This window comes from Zeugodacus cucurbitae, chromosome 3 (genome assembly GCF_028554725.1).
Source record: "Zeugodacus cucurbitae isolate PBARC_wt_2022May chromosome 3, idZeuCucr1.2, whole genome shotgun sequence".
Classification (NCBI taxonomy): domain Eukaryota; kingdom Metazoa; phylum Arthropoda; class Insecta; order Diptera; family Tephritidae; genus Zeugodacus; species Zeugodacus cucurbitae.
This window is the reverse complement of record NC_071668.1, coordinates 59334476-59355277: the sequence shown is the minus strand read 5'-3', so window position 1 is coordinate 59355277 and position 20802 is coordinate 59334476. Positions and strand designations below refer to the sequence as shown.

Here is a 20802-nt window from a genome sequence, read left to right as displayed (position 1 = left end):
TAATATTATAGTCCGGTCTTGAAAATATCGTATAAAACCTGGTACTCCGTGGATGACTTCTAGATTAGATAAAATTCGGGTTCTTCACAAATATTACATTAAACTTATAGCTCATATATGTACGTATGTATATGGTCTACAAAGAGAACAAACGATATGAGAAATTGTTTGAATTTTTTTTTTTTGTTATTCCATAGTTAATACTTTTAAAAATATCCTGAGAAATCGGCATGGTCGTATGAATAGTTTTTGAATGACAGCGTTCTAAAGAGCGGCCGTTCGCAGGTATAAGAAGCTATAGACGAAACATTAGTGGCCTTTTTTTCGAAACGACCTTTTTCGAAATTGATCGAGAAATTGACCAATCGAACTGATTTACTGAGTATTTTTGAATATGTTTACTATGTAATGACCTACGGTTTGTTTCGTCGACCTTTTTTCATGAATTTTTTTAGAGAAAATTATTGCTGTAGGTTTATTTTACTTATTATTATATGAAAGTACAACATTTGAAGGATACTTAAAAAAGTTGTATCGAAAAATAGCGAGGAATAACGGATTTATCGTCGATCTCTGCAGGCACCTCGAAAAAAAGTTGTTGTGCGGTGACCAGCCTACAGCATCACTGGATCATCCGAAACCAAAAAAATCAAAATGCTTTCTTTAGTTTGTTAGTTTGTCTTTTAATTGGCGTTGAGTTTTTTTTTTTTTAATTTTTCAATTTTTCAATTTTTGGTACCATTTTCAAGCCAAAATCACGATTTTAGACGAAAAAATCGACCTATTTGTTATTGTAAAATTGTTAGTAATTAAAATGGAAAAATTCGAGAGCTATATATATGTAGAATATTTGTTCAAAATTTCAAAACGATCGATGCAGTAGTTTTTTCTGTAGGCTGGTCACCGACTTTAAAAATGACATATTTGGGAAAATCGATTCAAAGTTTTGTACACTCAGCGCAAGTAGCTGGAGGTACCGTTATTCAACCTGCTGTAACTTCGTTGAGCTAAAACTTTCACACAATATTCTTGAGATGTTGATGGTTCAGAAAAAAATAAAAAAAAAATGAAGAAAAAAAGTTGTCAAACCTTACCATCCCCCCTTAATATGTCCAAAAAACTTCGCAAAATTCGATCGAGTAATTTCTCAAAAAAAAAAAATCACGAAAATCTAATAATTTTTCATGGGTTACACTGGTATAGCTCCCTAAAGTCATAGTCTTTACTTAACAAACTTTTACAATGGAATTGATTAAAAAATGCTCTTAACCAACTCACGATTCGTACTACTAGTCGTAATTCTTGATAACTTCAGACTTAAGTGGGCTCATAAAGTGAATATTTGACATCCTTTGCTATTTGTATGAGCTAAGACCCAAGTTCAATACGAACCGGTCCTCGTATATTTTTCCATAATTAACATAGAATTACATATATTATATATCATTTTTTTTAATTACATGTCGGCAAAACTTCCGAAATATGACATTTTGTGTCAACACCGTGGGCATTAAAATAAATGTAAGCCAGGAATATATTCGCTTGTTACCACATTCTAGTAACTTGCGAGGTAACTTTTGATCATAAAGTTTGACCCATTCGATACCGAGGGACACTTTTCTCTAGTGGAATTTTCCGAAACACCAGTCTTTTGGAATAATCCTTGTACCATTGATTGAAATCGTTAATTGTTTTACCGATATTTTTCCACGTGTGCTTTACCGAAATCGTCAGAATAACTAAATCTTTTTTCTCGATAGAATATCCGAAATCCTAAATTTGTTTGAGTGACTTTTTTTCTTGGTCGATTTTGCGAAATCATCAGTCTTTCGCAACGACTTGAAAACCTTCGGTTCTCACACTAAGGCTCAGCTGTATTTATTTATCAATGCATTGATCGAACTTGTGACATACTGAGAAGATAATACCAGTCCACATTTTTTTCTCCACCTTTCTTTTATTGTTTTTGCTTTTTTTTTCAATAATTAAAAGGCAGACACGTTACAATTATTTTACAACACTTCTGTACACTCAGTGGCATAATAACTGCTGTAACATTATATTTACACAATTTCACAAGTGTGAACGCCTTGAAATATGCAACAGTTAAAGTGTGAAATTATGTGTAAACAAAAGAAAGCTCAAAGGCAATACGCACAGCGTGAAATGTGCGCACATTGGAGAGGAGGTCAAATCACAAGCGTTGCAACGGTGCAGGCAGCAATTTATATTTTATATTATTTTTTTTTGTTGTATTTTTTGTTGTAATTTTATTTTATATTATTTACGCAACACATTATAAACATATGTTTGCCTCATGTGCTGGCGGCTGTCTGGTAGACTTGCTTTTTGTCATTGTTGTGGCGAATATGAGAGTTTAATTTCTTTATTGAAAAAAAAAACTGGTTATACATACAAACATATGCATTTAATATGAAACGGAAATATCTGCAAGTACTTGCAACTATAACGGTGATTCTTCGCGGTCATACGGCACGTTCAACATAATAACTTCACGCTGCTATTACAATGGCAATTGCCAGCAAGCTCAGCTTACAGTTTATATATTTAATATTTATGTTTGTGTATTTGCGCCCGCCATAAAAGCACTAAGAATAGCAGTGATAATAATAGTTAGTTGTATGTGCAACACGAAAAGCGGTATAAAATTGCGCGACAATTACGGTATTTCAGTGCAATGCACATACATACATACATACGTATATATGTATATATGTATATATATGTATATGCATATGATTTCCAGCTCGCATTTTATTAAAGCGTTGACCAGCAGACGTGCATCGCTCGTGCTGTGCTGCTGTGGCTCTACATATTACCGTTGTTTCCATTTGAGCGCTTCGTTGCATACGCGCGTTGCATGCATCGCTGTCCACCAACGCCCTTCTGGCAACACCTTATACTGTGCGCATTTGTTGTTATTGTAATTTTTACTGTAAATTTAATTTATTTCGCGCGCGCGGAGAAAAATGCAACCGCCATTGTCTATAAATACCACATATGTTGCAGTATATGTATGTGCAGTGTGGGGAGAGGGAAGCGGAAAATTGCAGATATTAGGGTGGTACTAAAGTCGAATAAGTTAATGTTTCATTAATTTTTATTTTTTTTCATTTTATTTGAAGTAAAATCTATATGTGTTGCAGCTTAGATATGTTGAGGAAGATGGGTAGCAGAATAAAAAAATATTAGGGTGGTTCTAAAATTTAAGATGACATTTTAAAATTAATTTTTCAAACTTCACTGCAGCAACATGTAATTAATGTAGTGAGAAAGTTGAGGAGAAAGAAATTTAAAATATTAGGGTGGTTCTAAAATTTAATATGACATTTCAAAAATTATTTTTTTAATTTTTTTTGAACAAATTAACTTCATGTGTTGCAATGTGTAATTAATTTAGTGAGAAAGGTGAGGATACAAAATTAAATATTAGGGTGGTTTTAAAATTCGAAGTAAAATTTAAAAATGTATTTTTTTAGTATGAAATAATCAACTTCATGTGTGTCAACATGTTATTAATGAAGTGAGAAAAATGAGGAGAAAAATTTTTAATTATTAGGGTAGTTCTAACATTGAAAAATATAAAATAGTTCGGCAAATGTATGAAAATTCTAATCCAGTAGCACTTCTGCAGTTGAATATAATTATTTAAAATATTTTGGAGACGAATGGAGCTGATTTGGACGGATATATGTATACAAAGTTTTTTCATCAAAGCGTTCAATAATTACATATTATAAATACTTGTTGATATTTTTAATACCAAAAAATCTATTAAAATGTAACCGAAGATAACACATATTAACATGAATGCCCAATCACCATTCGTTGACTATGGCCATAACTGTTTCCATTTCGTGCAAAAATTCGGATGCACTGCCTTTGGCCAAAGCATATTCGATTGCGTTTATTATATTGCAAATATTGCTTAATTTGGATTTCTTAAGAACCACCCTTATATTACTATGTAATACTGACTTCTATGCACCGTACCTACATACATTCATATGTAATGATTTTTATGCTGCAATTTTAGCGAGCATAAAAATAAAGACAACGCATGGCACCTATGATAGCGTAAAGCTAACAAAAAACAAAAAGACAACAACAATGATAATAGCAAACAACAGCAAAAAGCATCATAAAAATTTGCAATGACTAAGGGAAAAAACAACAAAAAAAGACATGTAAAATATACAACAAAAAAAAATAAAATAAAAAATGCAACAACAACAACTTGCTATTTTTTATTTATAAAGCAATGATGCGCACATATGCATGTGTGCACAGCAACAACATGCGAAATGCGAAAAACATTAGCACATGGTGGACCACTTGGTTGCACAATCGCCATTGCAGTGGTTGTTGTTTTTTTCTGATTTTGTGCCGCAGGTTGTGCACACAAACTCGCATTTTTACAGTTATGTTCGAAATATGAGTAGTATGAGAAAACATTTTAACGGGGTTCAACGGCAAAGTCTCATTCTGAGGAAAAATTTCAATCCCAAGTCGAATCTTGGGCTATATCTACCTGTACCTCTGAGATCGAAGGCGTCTTATGAATCCGCCTCGGTGAATTTTTTGACTCTGCAATCTCTTTTGCTTCGAAAATAAAGGAAAAAAGAATTATTTTTAGTTTCGTATTTCTTTCAATTTCCTATAGGGTAACTGCAAAGTGTAAATGCTCCCATTACACCGCAGGGCATCCATCATTGCTGTGATATCTCAAAGTGTAGAAAAATGCATGCACTAATAAAATTGCAACGCACCGAGCGTTAAAATTAAATATTTAAACAATGTTGTGTGCTAAATTCTTATAATAAAATTGGGATTTTCAGGCAGTGCGTGTACTCTTTTATTTTACACTGTCCGTTTGGTCTATGTGAATCAACTGAATGCGAATTTTTCAATTTTCACATGAAAGCTCACTTTAAAAATTAAATATTATATAAATGTAAGTAACAACTATATATGATTCATGGAGAAAAAATAAATTAATTGATTCAATAAGTCGTTTGATATATGTATAAATGGTGGGAAAATATATGAGGTTCTTAGTATCGTATGTATTTAACATATTCACTTTAATTGAATCTCTACTTTCGAATCGATAAGAAAATTCCAAAATTTATCTGCATTTTCCAGAAGACCGTATTGCACTCAAAGAGAAAATATGAGAAGAGAAGCCTAAGAACTAGGAGATCATATATAGATGTGCGAAATTTCCTTACAGCTTATGACAGGCATGATTGAAGATATCACTTATTCAAAGCCTTATTCTAAGAATACCAAAGGCAGTAGTTGATATCAGAAAATTACAGAAAACCTTTTAGTACCTTACAAATGATTTATTTCATAAATTTAGTTGATATTAGCTGTCATCGATTGGCTGAGTGCTATAGACAAGCCAATCGTGAGAAACTTTCCACATTTTCATACGAACTGGCAGCACTGAAATCGAACTGTCTATACTTGGTCGCACTGAACTCTTCTACCACCGTCCATGTCTTAGGTTTTTTGCAACAAATTTAATTTTTAATCAAGTTTTATATTCAATAAATTTAATACAAAATACTGACGATTTATCTTCGCCTGCCATTTTTAATTTCAAATTTGTGCATAACAATTTTTATTATTTTGACAGTGATTTATTCTTTGAGCCGTTCACAATAGAAAAATATTTCTAAAATGTGTAAAACAAAACTTTGTAGCACTCAGCAAGCGGCGATTGAAATTTTAATGAGGTATTCGCATACTCTACTGCACGAATTCTGCTAGATAACTTTGTTGTTGCTTTCACATGTAAAATTTTTGACAGTCGAGCAGCGCCCAAAGATAGCGAGCAGAGAAGTGACCAATCGATGACAGCTATTGTAAGATATGACTTTCGCTTACCAGTCCTTAAGTCGCCCTACGACCAAACAAATGAAAATACCGGATTGGTTTCTGTTTGCATTTTCAAGATTCTTCACGATTGCTTAAAACTAGCAGCGACAATAAGACAAAAACTTGAAGTCGTAATACTATGAGGTCGAATTCTTTAAATCAGTTTCAATTTCTATACTTTTTCATAAGATTTGGACGTTGTTAACATCATTCCTTCAATGGATTCCTGGACTCTTCATAACTAAGTAAATACCTTAATGGAGTAAAGCAGTAAGAATAACTTAAATAATCTGTACGATGTTCTTTCAATTATATTTTTCAACAGTGAATCGTATTTTCATTTTATAGGATGCTATTACTAAGGCTAACTTGCTAATCTCGTGATTAGAAAGTCCACTAGTGGTATCGAATTCGGTTGGGTGGTATCATTGATCTCCTCTTTATTATAAAATTCTCCTAGAGAACCCATTTTGGCTCACCCTAAGCGTTATAGGAGTAATCTGTGGTGTTCTCGGAATTATGTACGTCGTCAGACTGTAACTTTATAATACCTCATAATAAGTATTATAAAGTTACAGTCCTTTAACTCGAATACCGAGTAAATTATTCCTGAAGGAATGAATAAACTGTATTCATGAGCTTTGAGAACTCAGTTATATCATGTGATCCAAGTAGAGGTTCTTTTTTCAATAGCCTTCTTTTGGAAGATCACGCGTGAGTCGTGTCAAGCTGTCATAAAATTTTTGTTCAACTTTATTACGAAAATCCACAAAATACAGCTTGTGCAAGAACTGAAGCCGCTCGACCATCCCAAGCGACATTGCTTCGCTCTATGGGCTCTTGAAAAGTTCCAAAAAGAGCCAAGATTCTCGAACAAAGTTCTGTTCGGTTATGAGGACCATTTCTGGCTCAATGTAAACAAGCAAAAAACCGAGAGTAATCTGAAGAGATTCAAGAGCTGCCATTTCATCCAGAAAGAACATCGGTTAGTGTGGTTTGTGGGCCAGTGGAATGATCGGTCCATATTTCTTCAAAAATGATGCCGCATCATCAATGGATGGATTTATTGAGAGATCACTTCGTTGAGCAGATTATTTCACGTTTTGGGCCGGTCGATTGGGCACTAAAATCGTTTGATATCACACCGTTAGACTTTTTTCTGTGGAGCTATGTAAAATGGATCGTCTGAAAATGGATCATCCATATGATTTTTATGTAAATATCCCAGATGGACCTGCCTATGTTATTCTGGCGATATTCCTTCGGTAGACTGAGCATAGAACTTTTATATATGTAAATCCTGAAACACCCCAATATGGACCTTAACTTATTGTTTCTTGGAGTTTTTATACCACAGACTGACTATTTCTCGATCATTATCTTCCTCTCTCTTAAGTACACCATTAACTAATTTCCAGCATAACTGTGACATATTTCTGTTAAAAATCACTGCAAACGAACACAATGTTCCTGAGCAAAAGTAGAACACCTAAAGTTCAGTCAGCTGCAATGCGCCGCTACTTATTTACTTATGCAGATACTTAAGTAACTAAGCACGTCAAGTGATTTTGAAAGTCACTGTCAATGCAGATAAGATTTGTTGTATATATTATGCAAGTGTATGTATGTATGTATGTTAAGCAAAAGTGAAAGAAGGTAAATGCAGTAAAAGGGAAATTAAATGGTGTTAAGGGCAACAAAAAGTAAAATATGTCACAACAGAGTCCCAGTGGAATGGAAGAAAGGGCAGAAAAAGTTAAGAAAGAATATATGTACTTGTAGATACAGTACATATATATATATGTAGATATACTAGTGGGTATATAGGTGAATATGAGTATAAAAAGTATGCCAATAGTATGAGTGTCAAATGTGCTGAGCAGTTTATGACTGATGGCGTTGAGCACAAGGTATTCCCTCACCACCGGTGTGTACTTAACCTAACTATTGGAATAACGGTGCTTTTTTAATGTGAACTTTGCTTTGCTTTTGGGAGAGAAAAAAGGTAAGAGAGAGAGAAAAAAAGAGTGTGAGTTTGTATGTAGTAGCGGGTGTTGGTCAGTGTTGGCTGACCCATAACAAAAACAAAATATCATTAATAATATGACTGGTCAGTGCTGTCAGCAACAGCAACAACAACAGCAGCAACAGACTGTCTGTCATGCTATAGCTTAACAGCGTGACAAATGCTAATTAAGGTTGATGAATTGCCAACAGCACATATGTTGGTGTGATTAAATGACGCAGCTGGTGCTGTGGGGGAGGTGTATGAGAGAGAGAGAGTGAGAGAGAGAGAACGAGTGCAAAAAAATACATTTTGCGACATATCGAGTGGTGCGCTGTGGTTTTGATGACTTATGACTGAAAGCATGCATATGTGAGAATTTTTCTTTATGGATATTATTGTTGTTGTTGGAACATATGTGCAAGTTCTGGCATTTCACGTCATACTTTTCAAACACCCGCTGACCCTAATGACAATTAAAGTGGAGGCATACACATATACAAAAGTCATATGTATACATATCTACGAGTTTATATGGAAAGATATATATAATCGTTAAACACTAAAACAGCACCACCACAGTGTTCACTATAATGATGTTAATGAGTATTAACTGCACCCGTTGGCTGTAAGTTAGCCAGGAGTTATGGCTACCATAAATGAAGTGTGCTAATAATAGCATTTAGCAGTGTTAATTTTGATTCAGAAAAACGCTAATAAAATCAAAGACATAAAAATAACAATAAACACAGTATGACGGTTGATCCGAAATCAAATGGCAAGTCAGTGACCCAATTATTAGCTACGCTTGACAGATTAAAATCAATGCGGTAAGAAGCGGCAAACATCTTTTGCGAAATTTTACAGTTCGCAATTTTTACAGTTACTAAAGAAATTGATCTTAATTTTTGTTAAATTTTTTATATATTTTTTTTTTTATTTAATGTAGGCATACTTGAGCAAGCTTCTTGAATAGAAAAATATACATTATAGCAGCTGAAACATGACGTACTGAACTAAGCCATTCCACTTCTGATATTATGTATTTGTATTATTTTATTAATAACCTTTTCGCACAGAAGTTAATTGATCAATTAAGCGGTTTTTGCTTAATTAAAGCTCTGATTTAGCTGTTCTGATTAGGAACAACAAAAATATATAACAGCTGATCGCTAATAGATTCGCCGGCTGTGCGAAGGGCAAAAAATGGTTTCTCAATCTTAATGTTAAAGTTTAGATTTCTTATAGTGCGAGAGCCCACGACCAAAACCATGTCTCATAGCAATACGGCAAAAACCCTATAAAATCGTTAGATTGTATGATTCTGAACCCGACTAGGCGTGTAGTAACGGTCAAAAGTGTAGCAACTGCGTGGGAGGCCATTTCTGCTGTGTCAATAAAAAAAGACAGTCGGTATTATAGCAATACGTCTGATAGTGAAAATGTGCATAGATTTTATAATTGTATTACGTAAAATTTTGTTTTCAGACATTTTGCGCGTAGCATATAGCCTGAGCGCATTTTTGAAAATGTCAATAAATTTAGCCGACCTGTATCATAGCAATACGGATAATTTTTTTTTTTCAACTTTTCGTATTGCTACCAGGATTACCAAAAACCTGTTTTCAGACACTTTAAGTGTAGCATATACTCCCAAAAACGAAAATAACGTTTCGGAGTCGCCTGACCGACGCCTCTGTTAAATGTTTTTTTAAATTTACAGCCTTCATAGATATTCAAGAATCTCCCTTGTCTATTATAAGTACTTTGACAGATTACAGATATCATAGAACGACAACGTTATTTTGGACGACAAATCATCATCCACAACAGGTACAGTTTACATGGCTTTTGCTGTTAATTTCATAAATAAGTTCGTGATTTTCACTAAAGATGTTTATTTTACAGAAGAGGACGTTGAAGATCTCCTGAGCGACGTCGAGAGACGACGATTCCGAATCCGACAGCGATTGAATGCGAGAATATTTTGTAACCTTTAATATACCGTTTTTTTTCAACTTCATCCTAGTTTCCTTTTGTGCGATTTATTTCAGTTCTTCAACTGCAATGTTACGGTTTCGGGTAAATTCTTTGTTAATTATCATCTAATAAATTCAGGGTCGCAACGTATTCATTGATTTGTAACAGAAAATTCAAGATGCCTCAATACGATTTTTAAATGATATCTGGGTATCGAAAAGTTGTCTGATAGAGAAGGTGCTACACTTAATTTGTCTGATATAAATTTTTTGCACATGTGGACTTATTTTATCATGTCCAACAATTTTCAGACATATTGCTATGATACCGATCCGTAAAATTTGTTAACATTTTCAAAACGGTCTCAAAATTTAATGCGTTCACATTTTCGTCTGAAAATTGTTTTGTTCGCATCAAATAACCAAAATTTACTAATAAAAAAGATTTTCAGACGTATTGCTATGAGACATTTTTTTGTCTCATTTTTTATTTTTGTAAGTTATTTTACGGGTTTGCGCTACACCACTAACGTCTGAAAAATATGTTTCCGGTATCTCAGAACTATCATTCAACTACAGTCTGCAAATCAGACATATTGCTATGATGCAGTTCGGTAAAATTCTTTGACAATTTTGAAAATTCGGTCAGATCAAACGCTACACGGAAAATGTCTGATATTGGTATTTTCGAGTTCAAGATAATCGTATCTATCAATTTGATGCGGTTTGGGCCGTATTGCTGTGAGACAAAAATTTTGGTCGTGGGCTCTCGTACTATTATGAATAATAAGGGGATTAGAGAAGTTTTCAAACAGATTCCCCAACCCATCCCAACTGGGTTCCCAATCTCCATTATCTTCAATCATTTGAAGGCTATCCTAAACCAATGTATCTCTTTTTTATTAAATACAATAATCCCCGCAGAAGTGCCCCTTCTTAGCATGCAAGACTCTGCGCATTAAATGTCAAAAATATGAAAAGGCACTTAAAAGAGGAAAATTGCAAACAATGTTGTATTTGTGGCTTAAATATTACAGGAATTTAAGCGGAAAATGCACTTAAGCGGAGGCTCTTTCTTAAGCGGGGAATTTTATATGTAAATTTAGAGAAAAAACAAAGGCACTTAAACGGGGATCACTGTAATTCTTACTACAAGGGATGAGTTTGATCTAATTTCAATTTAGTTCGTTCGAATTTTAAAGCTTTTAGCTTTCGAGGCGTTACGATGAAAGTACTCCACTATATAAATACGTTTTGAGGAACCCTTGCTAAGAGGACCAAGACTTTTCTATCGTCCATCTCTTCTAGAAATCCATATGACCTGTTGATAACCGGTTCTGACAGCAATCGAACATTGTATAACTACATTTATATAATCTCTGAATAATACTGGACAATCTCTTAATATCTTCAGATAGTGAAGGTCAGTTTTATGTTCTGACTGAATAAAACAGTTACCTTTTTGGCTTATAAAGTCACTATAAACGTTTATATGTTCGGATAATTTTCTACTCCATAATTTTCATAAAGAATGCTAGTATCGTGCGTTCCAATTTTCATCCAAACGAGGTTTCAGACAAGGTGACTCACTATCGGTTCTATACTATACGAGCCACAGAGCTAAATAGAGAAGCTACAATCTTTTATAAAAGTGTACAGCTGCTGGCGTAAACCGATGGTGTTGATATCATTGGAAGCAACAACCGCGACGTTATTCCTCCTTTTCAGGATTGGATAAGGAGGCGAATGGGTCTGGAGGTGAATGAGAACAAGACGAAATATCTCCTCTCATCAAACAAACAGTCAGCGCACTTTCATGTTGGCTCCCACGTCACTGTTGACAGTCATAACTTTGAAGTTGTACTTTGGACTGAGTAGGCAATTGAAAAGTAAAGACCTCTCTCGGCGAACTAAAATCAAACTCTACAAGTCGCTCATTATTCCCGTCCTGATGTATGGCGCAGAAGCGTGGACGATGAGACGAAAACCCCAAGTTTCGAGAGATAGGTTTTGCGCAAGATTTATGGTCCTCTAAACATTGGCAACGGCGAATACCGCAGACGATGAAACGATGAGTTGTACGACGACATTGACATAGTTCAGCGAATAAAAAGATAGGTCATGTTGTCCGAATGGACGAAAACGCTCCAGCTTTGAAAGTGTTCGATGCAGTAGCCGCCGGTGGAAATAGGGGGAAAAGGAAGGCATCTACTCCGTTGGAAAGATCAGGTGGAGAGCGACCTGTTTACAATTCGGATTTCCAACTGACGCCGAATTGCGAAGGGGAGAGGATTAACGCGCTGTTATCGATTCAGCTATAATCGGATAAACGGTATCTACGCCAATTATATACAAATTAATCTAAGAGTTATAATGCCATTCTTCGAGCTTCACATTTGATATGTCGTTCCTGCCTCGGATATCTAACCAACCAAATACCGTCAGCTCGACAGCATTTTTCCAAATAGTTTTCTGATGATACAACCACAGCAACTCTCGGCCGCAGAATGGATGGAGTCTAGAGATGTTTGATGACGAACAGTAGGTTCGGGTTTAAGTGCGTACCTCAATCAAGAGAAGATTAGAAATATCAATGTTGACAACATAGAAACAATCGAGGTTTCAGGGTGCCAAAGGAAAATCTGCGTAGTATTATCTTTAATAATGTGAGGGAAGAAATGCAGTTCATACAAAATATTTCAAGGCGAAGACGTGGAACTTTCTTCTTCTTTGTTTGGTTTGGTTTCGGAAAGTTGTTCGAAATTACTCAAAACGTAAGCACTGTACTATACTTTATCATTCAATAACTCCCCCCAAAAGGCAGTGCCCCACATTTTTATAAGAAAGTAGAAAGCCTATGACCTGCTATTGGAAGTTAAATAGGCTTTAATTGCCACTAGAGTTAATATGAGTAATTTAAATAAGAGCAATAAGAGAGTATAAATGATAGAAGTGTGGCAACCACCTGAACGCATCTTTCGCCGTAGATTCACTTTAGAAGTGTACAATATTCAATCTAATAGGCGCACCTAAGCGTTCAAATGATATAATGACTGATCGCTTACTCAACTCATTAAAATGCTACTCGAATACTTTGTAGTTTGTATTTGCAAAGAAGAAGAAAAGAAAGAATTGCAAACATTACAAATCACATTAACGCATTAATCAATGAATCACACTTTTCGCATTTTCCCAAAGCGGCTAAAGCAAACTCGCCGAACGCTAATGAAGCTAATTTGACTTCGAGTTCGGCGGCTTTATGCTTCATTTGTTTTAAACAAAGGCAAAGCATACAGCAGCAGCAGCGCTAATGTTGTTGCTATTGTTGTTGTTGTTGCAGTATTCATGTGAAAAAGGAAGCAGACATGCGAAAAGTGGCAAAGTTGCTCAAGCTTACGCACAGCAAATATTTACACGCAGAAGAATACAAAGTTGCACACACATATGGTACACTCACATACAAATGAACAAATGTTCGCACAGAACGGCGAATAAACATAAATAGTTAGTAGGCAGACACACATGTGCGTGTATGTATTTGTGCTGACTTTGTGAGTTTTTATGCATGCACCATTTGTAAGCGATTGCTCCCTTTGAGCGCGTCAATGAGGCATGCAACCACACGCAGCGATTGCTTAGCATACAATGTAAGTATATATGTACGTATGTAGTTCATCAACCTCATATTGTTAAGTACATACATGTGCTTTACATTTTACTGAAGAGTAATTGTGGAAAATATAGAATGCAGAATTTAGAGACACGAAATTATTTTTAGATAAGACCTGAGGTCGGTCTACTGAGAAAAAGGAGAACTAATTTTTTTTAATAATATATAATATTTTTATAAATTCTTAATTCATTTTAAGCCACTCTTCAAAGAAATTATAATCATTGCATTAACATTTTGTAACTCACCTCAATTTTACTACTAGCTAATTTGCTCTATGTGTCAATATTTCTGCAAATTATCTGAAAAAAAGAAAGGAACTTAGAGTAAGTAAAAAATTAAAATTTTTGGATAATTCTGTGGAAAAAAATATTTTTTGTTAAGGGGTTATATGTATATGTTGAGGTGCGTAGTACAATGTCTGTAAAATCAGCTCAAGAACTTAAAAAAAAAGAATACTAATCATTATCAAAATTATGACATTTTACCCAAAACGCGTTTTTTCAAAAACGCTTGCCGTGACTACTATCCCACTCCATCAGCTCAACTCAAAACACAAAACCAAACCAAAATTTTTCATCTGATCATGTGAAAATTTAAACGTAAAAATGAGATCAGTCAATCATCGTTACGAACAATATGGAAAAAAATTGATATCGGTTGAAAACTCTTTCGGTAATCCAAGACATCGCCAAGGCGTTTTCGGAAAAACATGATTTCGAGACAATAGCGTTTAAGGGGTTAGGGGTAGTCAGAGAAACGAAAAAATGAGACTTTTCAGTATTTATTTTTTTGCATTGAATCTTGTTATTTTACAAAAGTAATAATATGGCAATGTTTTGACTTGAAGTCACGAAAATTTGAAAAAAAAAAAAATTATAATTTCCAAAATTATAGTTATATATATATTGTGTTGACCCAGTTCTAAATAAAGATCATTGCGGTGACAATCATAAGTCCTTGGAGATTCATCTAAAATCAATTGGATAAGAAAAAATCGTTTTATAAATAGATAATCCTAGGCCTGATCGGAGTAAAATGGCGGCCTATGGAAATATTTTACTAGATTTTCGGGAAAAAGTTAACAGTTAATTGGTCTTAAAAAATCGAAATTTTTGAAAGCCAAAACAGGCTTCTAACAGGCCTACGATTATTATGTATTCTAAAAGTGTACAAATTTCATTAAAATCTACTGAGCGGTTTTCAAGTTACAGTTGTCACCAGTACAAAAAATATAGTTTTGAGAAAAAGCATTTATAGTTTCACACTAGCGTTTTGGTGTGCCCAAGCGATCTTTTCTATTTGTCGAATCGAAATGTAATTATCGGATCAACTTCAAATTTTCAGAGAATAGTTTTAAGATATTACACTTAACGAAAATGCTTAAAATAAAAAAATTATTTTTTGAAAATCTTGACTACCCCTAACACCTTTAATTTTCAAGTACACTTTTGTCTAGTGTTATGGAGCTATAAAAATTTAACCATTAACCCATTAACCACTATTAAATTAGGTTAATTCGATTAACCTCCAATCCCGAAAATTTTTAATAATTTTATATATCAGTAATATATTCTAAGACTGTTGAAAATTCCTAATATGATTAACTATTTAAATTGTCCAATTTCTTTTAGGTAGAATCATTGAGAGGCGTAAAAGACATTTGCTCTGGCTGAGTCCTTCAGTCTCAGTTATTTGTCTCAGTAGTAAGATCCCTATCACATTAAAATATTCATTTCTTTTATAAGAGAAAGTCTAGTGGTCTCTCTACCATTCACACCACCTCAAAGTAATCTGTGTTCCAAGATTGCAGATTTTTCTCTAATATTATTTCAGGAACCAAATATACCAGAATTCAATGATATTATTAGACAGCTTAATACATACCTCCGTAGATTTACCGCTAATTTAACCGACCAAGTACTTTAATCAGTGAAATGAAGAGATAGAGAGCTCTACAGTATACTTTTGTAGCTCTTTAAGTCATCTTGAAAGAAGCACGTTTCTCATAGCAGATCCATCCTAACACCAAGTGTACGCGCAGAGAAGAACAAACCGTGCTTGTTCGGCGAGAAAGTGATCTGAATAATTAAAAGATGGCGCCGAAACTCATGTTGCCCATATTAAAAGCAATGTAGGCATTTTTTTTTCCGAGTCAAATATGTGGGTGTTTCATTTTCCTTCATTCAAAGATTCCAATGAAGGTTTCATAGAAAAGCGAAATCAATTATTAAGCGATAGGGATTCCTATTTAATATTTCTTCCTAAGAAAATTCTACATTTTTGGTGGAAGCGATGAGAGATGATGGAGAATTTGAATTCTGTGAGTTAACATCACGGCAATTCTATTAAAACAAATGTCAAGAAAGAATAATAATCTCCGCTTGTTTTCCGCAAAATATGAAGAAAAGCGTGCGTCTAATGCGAGAATACCTTCAAAAAGGAAATCGCTCATACGCTCTGATAAACAGACATAGTAAACAGGAACAGCGCGCTCCAACCAAGAACTCGAAATGACACTCGAACAGCTCAAGTGTCGAATAATTTCCGGAACAAGCCATTCACAAGTACGTTTTACGCGGCACTTAAATTTCGCAGCATTTCTTGACAACTTTTGCATTGTTCTAAGTGGAAAAGTTTACTTTTATTTTTTCAACGCGTTTTTCTTTTTTTTTTCTTTTTGTTCAGTATTATTTTCTCTATTCACAAACACTTGTAAGTGATAACAGGCAAACGCATTTGGCAAAAGTGTTAAAAGTTGGAAATTTTTTTGTTGAAGTTGACTGGAAATTATTGCGAATAAAAAAGTGCTTACGCACATAGTTGGGTATATATGTGTAGCTATTGATATGTACGGATATACATAGCAGATTTTCTCTATATATATTATGGAGGGGATAGCTGCAATACGTCAATTGGACATTAGGGCGGTACTTAAGATTGATCTAATGCAAATTACTCAAATGAAAGGGCTCGATGTAGATGAAGTTTAAAAACAGCAGGGTAAATGTATAAACACTCGCTGTGATCACCAAATTTATGAAGCTTTCTTTAAAGCAATATATAACCAAAGTCCAGCCTCGAACTCCCTCCAGCGAAGGAAATATATTTATGAAATCTCACCCATAGATAACATCCCACAGATAACACTTTGAAGAAAACAAATCTTGGAAACGTTAACAGATCTATAATGAGAAATAACTATACCTGACAGAATCAATAAGTAGGAATCTTGGCAAAACTATTCTCACAAAAACCTTGACTTTCTTAGTTAAATATTTCAATCAAATAGACTATTTAGTCTAGTAAAACTAAGCATGGAAGGAATAATGGACAAAGGTTGGTATCGCATATATCATCATCATCAATTTGGGTGTCAACTGGGTGTCAGTTTTGGCCGCGTCCATAAGCCTTTGCCAGTCGTCACTGCATTGCACATGACGGCGCCAGTAGGAGATTCTAAGCTTTGTCAGGTCTACAACCACTTGATCCTTCCACCTGAGTTTCGGTCGTCTTTTTCTTCGTGACTTATATAGCGTTGTTTTAGTTTTGTGAAAGAGGGCTCTGATTTTCAATTACTTACTGATAGCACCTGTTGGTAAGATTGATCCTCCGATTGATTTCGTGGTTGACGTCGTTGTTTGTTTTTATGCTGGAACCTAGGTAGACAAAGTCTTTTACTACCTAGAAGTTATTTCTGCCAACAGTGACTTAGGAGACCACTAACCGCTGAGATCCTTTGAATGTTGTTGCTGCCGACAATGTCGATATCGTCGGCATAGGTAACTGGTGACTCTTGAAAATCATAGTGCCAGTACGGTTAAGATCTGCCTCGCGAATTATCTTCTCCAGCATTAGGTTAAAGAAATTGTTCGATAAAGGGTCGCCTTTTCGTACTACTCGTTTGGTATCGAACGGCTCAGAGAGATTCTTCCGCTATATTATATATCCATAAATCGAAGCGTCAAATATTAAATATCCAAAATTTGGCGAATGGCAAAACGAACAAACAACTGGTATAAACTGGTATAAATAGAAGATATACTTAAATAATAAATCTAACAAAGAAGAGCAAGTGGTTATATGCGAAAAGTGAAGTGGATAATCGAATTATTTAGATTGTACCTGCATTTAATATGGAAAAAATGAGAAAGAGTCTATGGCTCCAGCTGTTAGATATAAATTAGTTATTCTCTAGCCCAAATATAGCTTTGACCTACTATATTTAGAAAACTCCGCTCGAAATGCTTCTAAATAAATCAAACTGATCCTTAATAGGTGTTCCATAAGATATATGAAATTCAGAATGTTCTTCATTGCAAAAAACAGGTTCAAAACTATTCCAACACTTTGTGATTTCCGTCTATAGCTACTTCCACAACATTTTAAAAGTCACGATGTCACACATTCAAGGCACACCCTAATATTTATATTTCCCTGATTGCATTTGAACATGTGCTCTGGAAATGTTCAGCCGAAAATGTTGATGTGCAATTTGAGACAGAACTTTTTTGTGGTCACATTCTTCTTTTGCAGTGAAAATATGCGCCAAACCAATGTGTTAGGAATTTGCGCGTAAAGCTGCAAACGAATGCGTTGGAATTCGCGAAATCGTGAGCTAAAGTGACAAATTGTCAGTATATTGAAAATAAAAATTGTGAATATGCAAACGAAAATGTATAAGAGATGTGAGTGATATCAGAGAAGAGTGACTTTTTGAACCAAAAAAATAATATATTTTTGTGGAAAAAGTACTTCAGGCTGTTAGTTGAAGGAATAATACTCTAGCACGATATTTTAGTATAGGGTTAGACATTTTTCTCTGTGGAGACATTTTACCGACGAAAGAACACTACATCTTTCAAAAGAAGTCTCGTTTTTGTCATAAACCTTGCCGTTACAAGCTCTGAAAAATAATATTAATCAAGTTGTTAGACACTGTAAGGTACTGGATTGTTGCGTTGACCTCTTCGAAACCAAAAATTTTAAGCTGATGTTTAAAAATATAAAATCCTCTAGATGGCGCTATGATCACGATTTCTTTAATCATCATTGTATTAGATTATACTAAAAATAATTAATGGTAAAATACATTAATATTAATCACAATTTATCTCGAATTCGGTTACTCATTCTTTACCAGAGTAATAATCTCAGTACTTTAGAGTTTTCCAGTCCAATAAAACTTTTTAATCCCCTGTTCGTATGCAATGGTAAATATAGCAATAATTTTGTAGAAAAAAAACCGAATATGAAAAAATAATATTCTAATCTCTTTAATTCAGTGGTGGAAAAAATAAAAAAAAGTAAAAATAAAAAAAGAAAGACAAAGAAAAGTTCGTGCATTGCTTTGTGGGATTAAAATTAGTTTGAGCGGCAGTTCGTAGTAATTTTATTTTTACGAAAAGTAAATCTCCAACTTTGTAAGCGAACTGCAGACGCAGCTCAAATAACGGACATGCAGGCAGCATTATTAAATTATCATTTAATACTCTTGAATTATTTAAAACAATTAAAAGTTTTGAGGAGCGAACAATGAATGAGAGGAACTTATATTATTGTGGAGAAGAAGAGTGGGAATAAAATAATGGAGAACTTTATAGAAGCTGAAGTACATATGTATATATGTGGTGTAACAAAAATTTTACTCATGAAAATGGAAGAAGACGAGAAGGGCATATATATTGACTTTATAAAGAGATCTGTCATTAGCATATTTTTAGGAATTAAAAATTTAAATTTCAATGTAGTGTAATTTTGGAGTCCGGTCTCTTCTTTAATGAGTTACCTCCATTTTTATACGATTTTAAATGATGGAAATTAACAAATCGAACAAAATTAGGCGTTATTTGAGAGGTTCCAAGGAAACAATGAAACATCTCTTGTGTTAAAGCAGCGCTCCAGGTATTTGGGAGCCCCACAGTACAAAAAGTTGGAGGAGATATCGTTAGTGAGGACGCATGATCTCTTCGCGTTGGCTTCGTAAGAGGTGCATACAACTCATGAGCTACGTGACGGCACTCCATCTGGTATCACCATAACAAGACCATAACAGGTCTATGCGTGGCCTAGCAGACTAACCCATATGAGAGCTTGTGAATTGTTCGACAAAATTGTGACCTTCATTATGTGGACCCTATCATGAATCATTACTGATAGATTTCGCCAATTTAAATGATGACGGTATCTGTATTTTCATACAGCAGATAGTCAGGCCTATCAGGGATATCAATTCCACTTCAATGGTTGAAATATCTTACTTCGTTCTTGAGTTATCAGTTCACTATTGCAAAGACAAATACGATAATCGGATTCGAAGAAACATGATCGCGATTGGGAAATTGGATTGAGGATTCTCGTAAGATTTTTGGAACTCAGCTGATCTTAGATCTCGAATTAGATAACTAAAGAAAAAGGTTAAAAGTTTTTATAATGACTTTAATGACTACTTGGAGTTTGTTAAATTAGTTTTTCTACCCGCTTATATGAGGGCTCGAGTTCGCAGAAAACGGATTGTTTATGTTCCAGATCAATATAGAGAGTATTGAGAACAGTACCGTGGCTGGTCAGCAAACTTCGTAACTACTGATTCGATGTGAAGAAGCTCTCTAACTATGTAGTCTCAGGCTAATTTGACGTATGTATTTTAAGAAGATCTATTATAAAATCTTCTAATCAGACTAACAGCCCTATTCTGTGCACTTGACAAAATAACAAAAAAGTTTAAAATTTTTTCAGATTTTTATCAAGTAAGAACTTTTTTGGTATTCTGTGACAATTTTGATAAAATAAAAAGCTTCAGTACGCATAGCTTTTCCCCACACGTGTGAGAAACAAAATAATGTAAACAGAAACAGCTGATTCTGTCCAATTATATTCGAATTGAATTGAAAAATTTATTTGAAATATTTTTTAACGTAAGTTTTCAAATACATTTCAATGTTTGTTGCAAAATGGTTAATAATTTAACTTCAATTTCACAATAAATCCATTGCTTTTGGTCTAGACTTTTCTTAGGGTGCGCAAATATTCCATGCTCCGAAGCTGGCACTATTTTTCATGCAAAAGGCCGTTATTTGGATGAGTGTTTGTTGTTTAAACCGAGCCTTCTTCAGTTTGGCTTCGTTGATAAGTTTGGTTTATGATTGACCAAAGGGTTATTAGCCTATCTATCCGATTCTGATGTCGAGATATCGACTGAAGCCTTTCAGACCTGATGCAAAGTATTTGGTTTGGTTTCA

The 20802-nt window shown here is 34.4% G+C and overlaps 1 protein-coding gene across 5 annotated transcripts in view; it reads right to left on the bottom strand.

Moving 5' to 3' along the window:
* Nucleotides 1-20802, bottom strand: part of LOC105216178 (beta-1,4-glucuronyltransferase 1) — a 249143-nt gene that overhangs the window by 124467 nt on the left and 103874 nt on the right. For 3 of the 5 annotated variants that reach the window (XM_054227009.1, XM_054227008.1, XM_054227012.1), the window contains one exon: nucleotides 13810-13863. The exons of the other annotated variants lie outside the window; for them this stretch is intronic. The gene's annotated coding sequence lies outside the window, so the exon portion shown is untranslated. The remainder of the gene's footprint in view (nucleotides 1-13809; nucleotides 13864-20802) is intronic. 5 annotated transcript variants of the gene reach the window in all.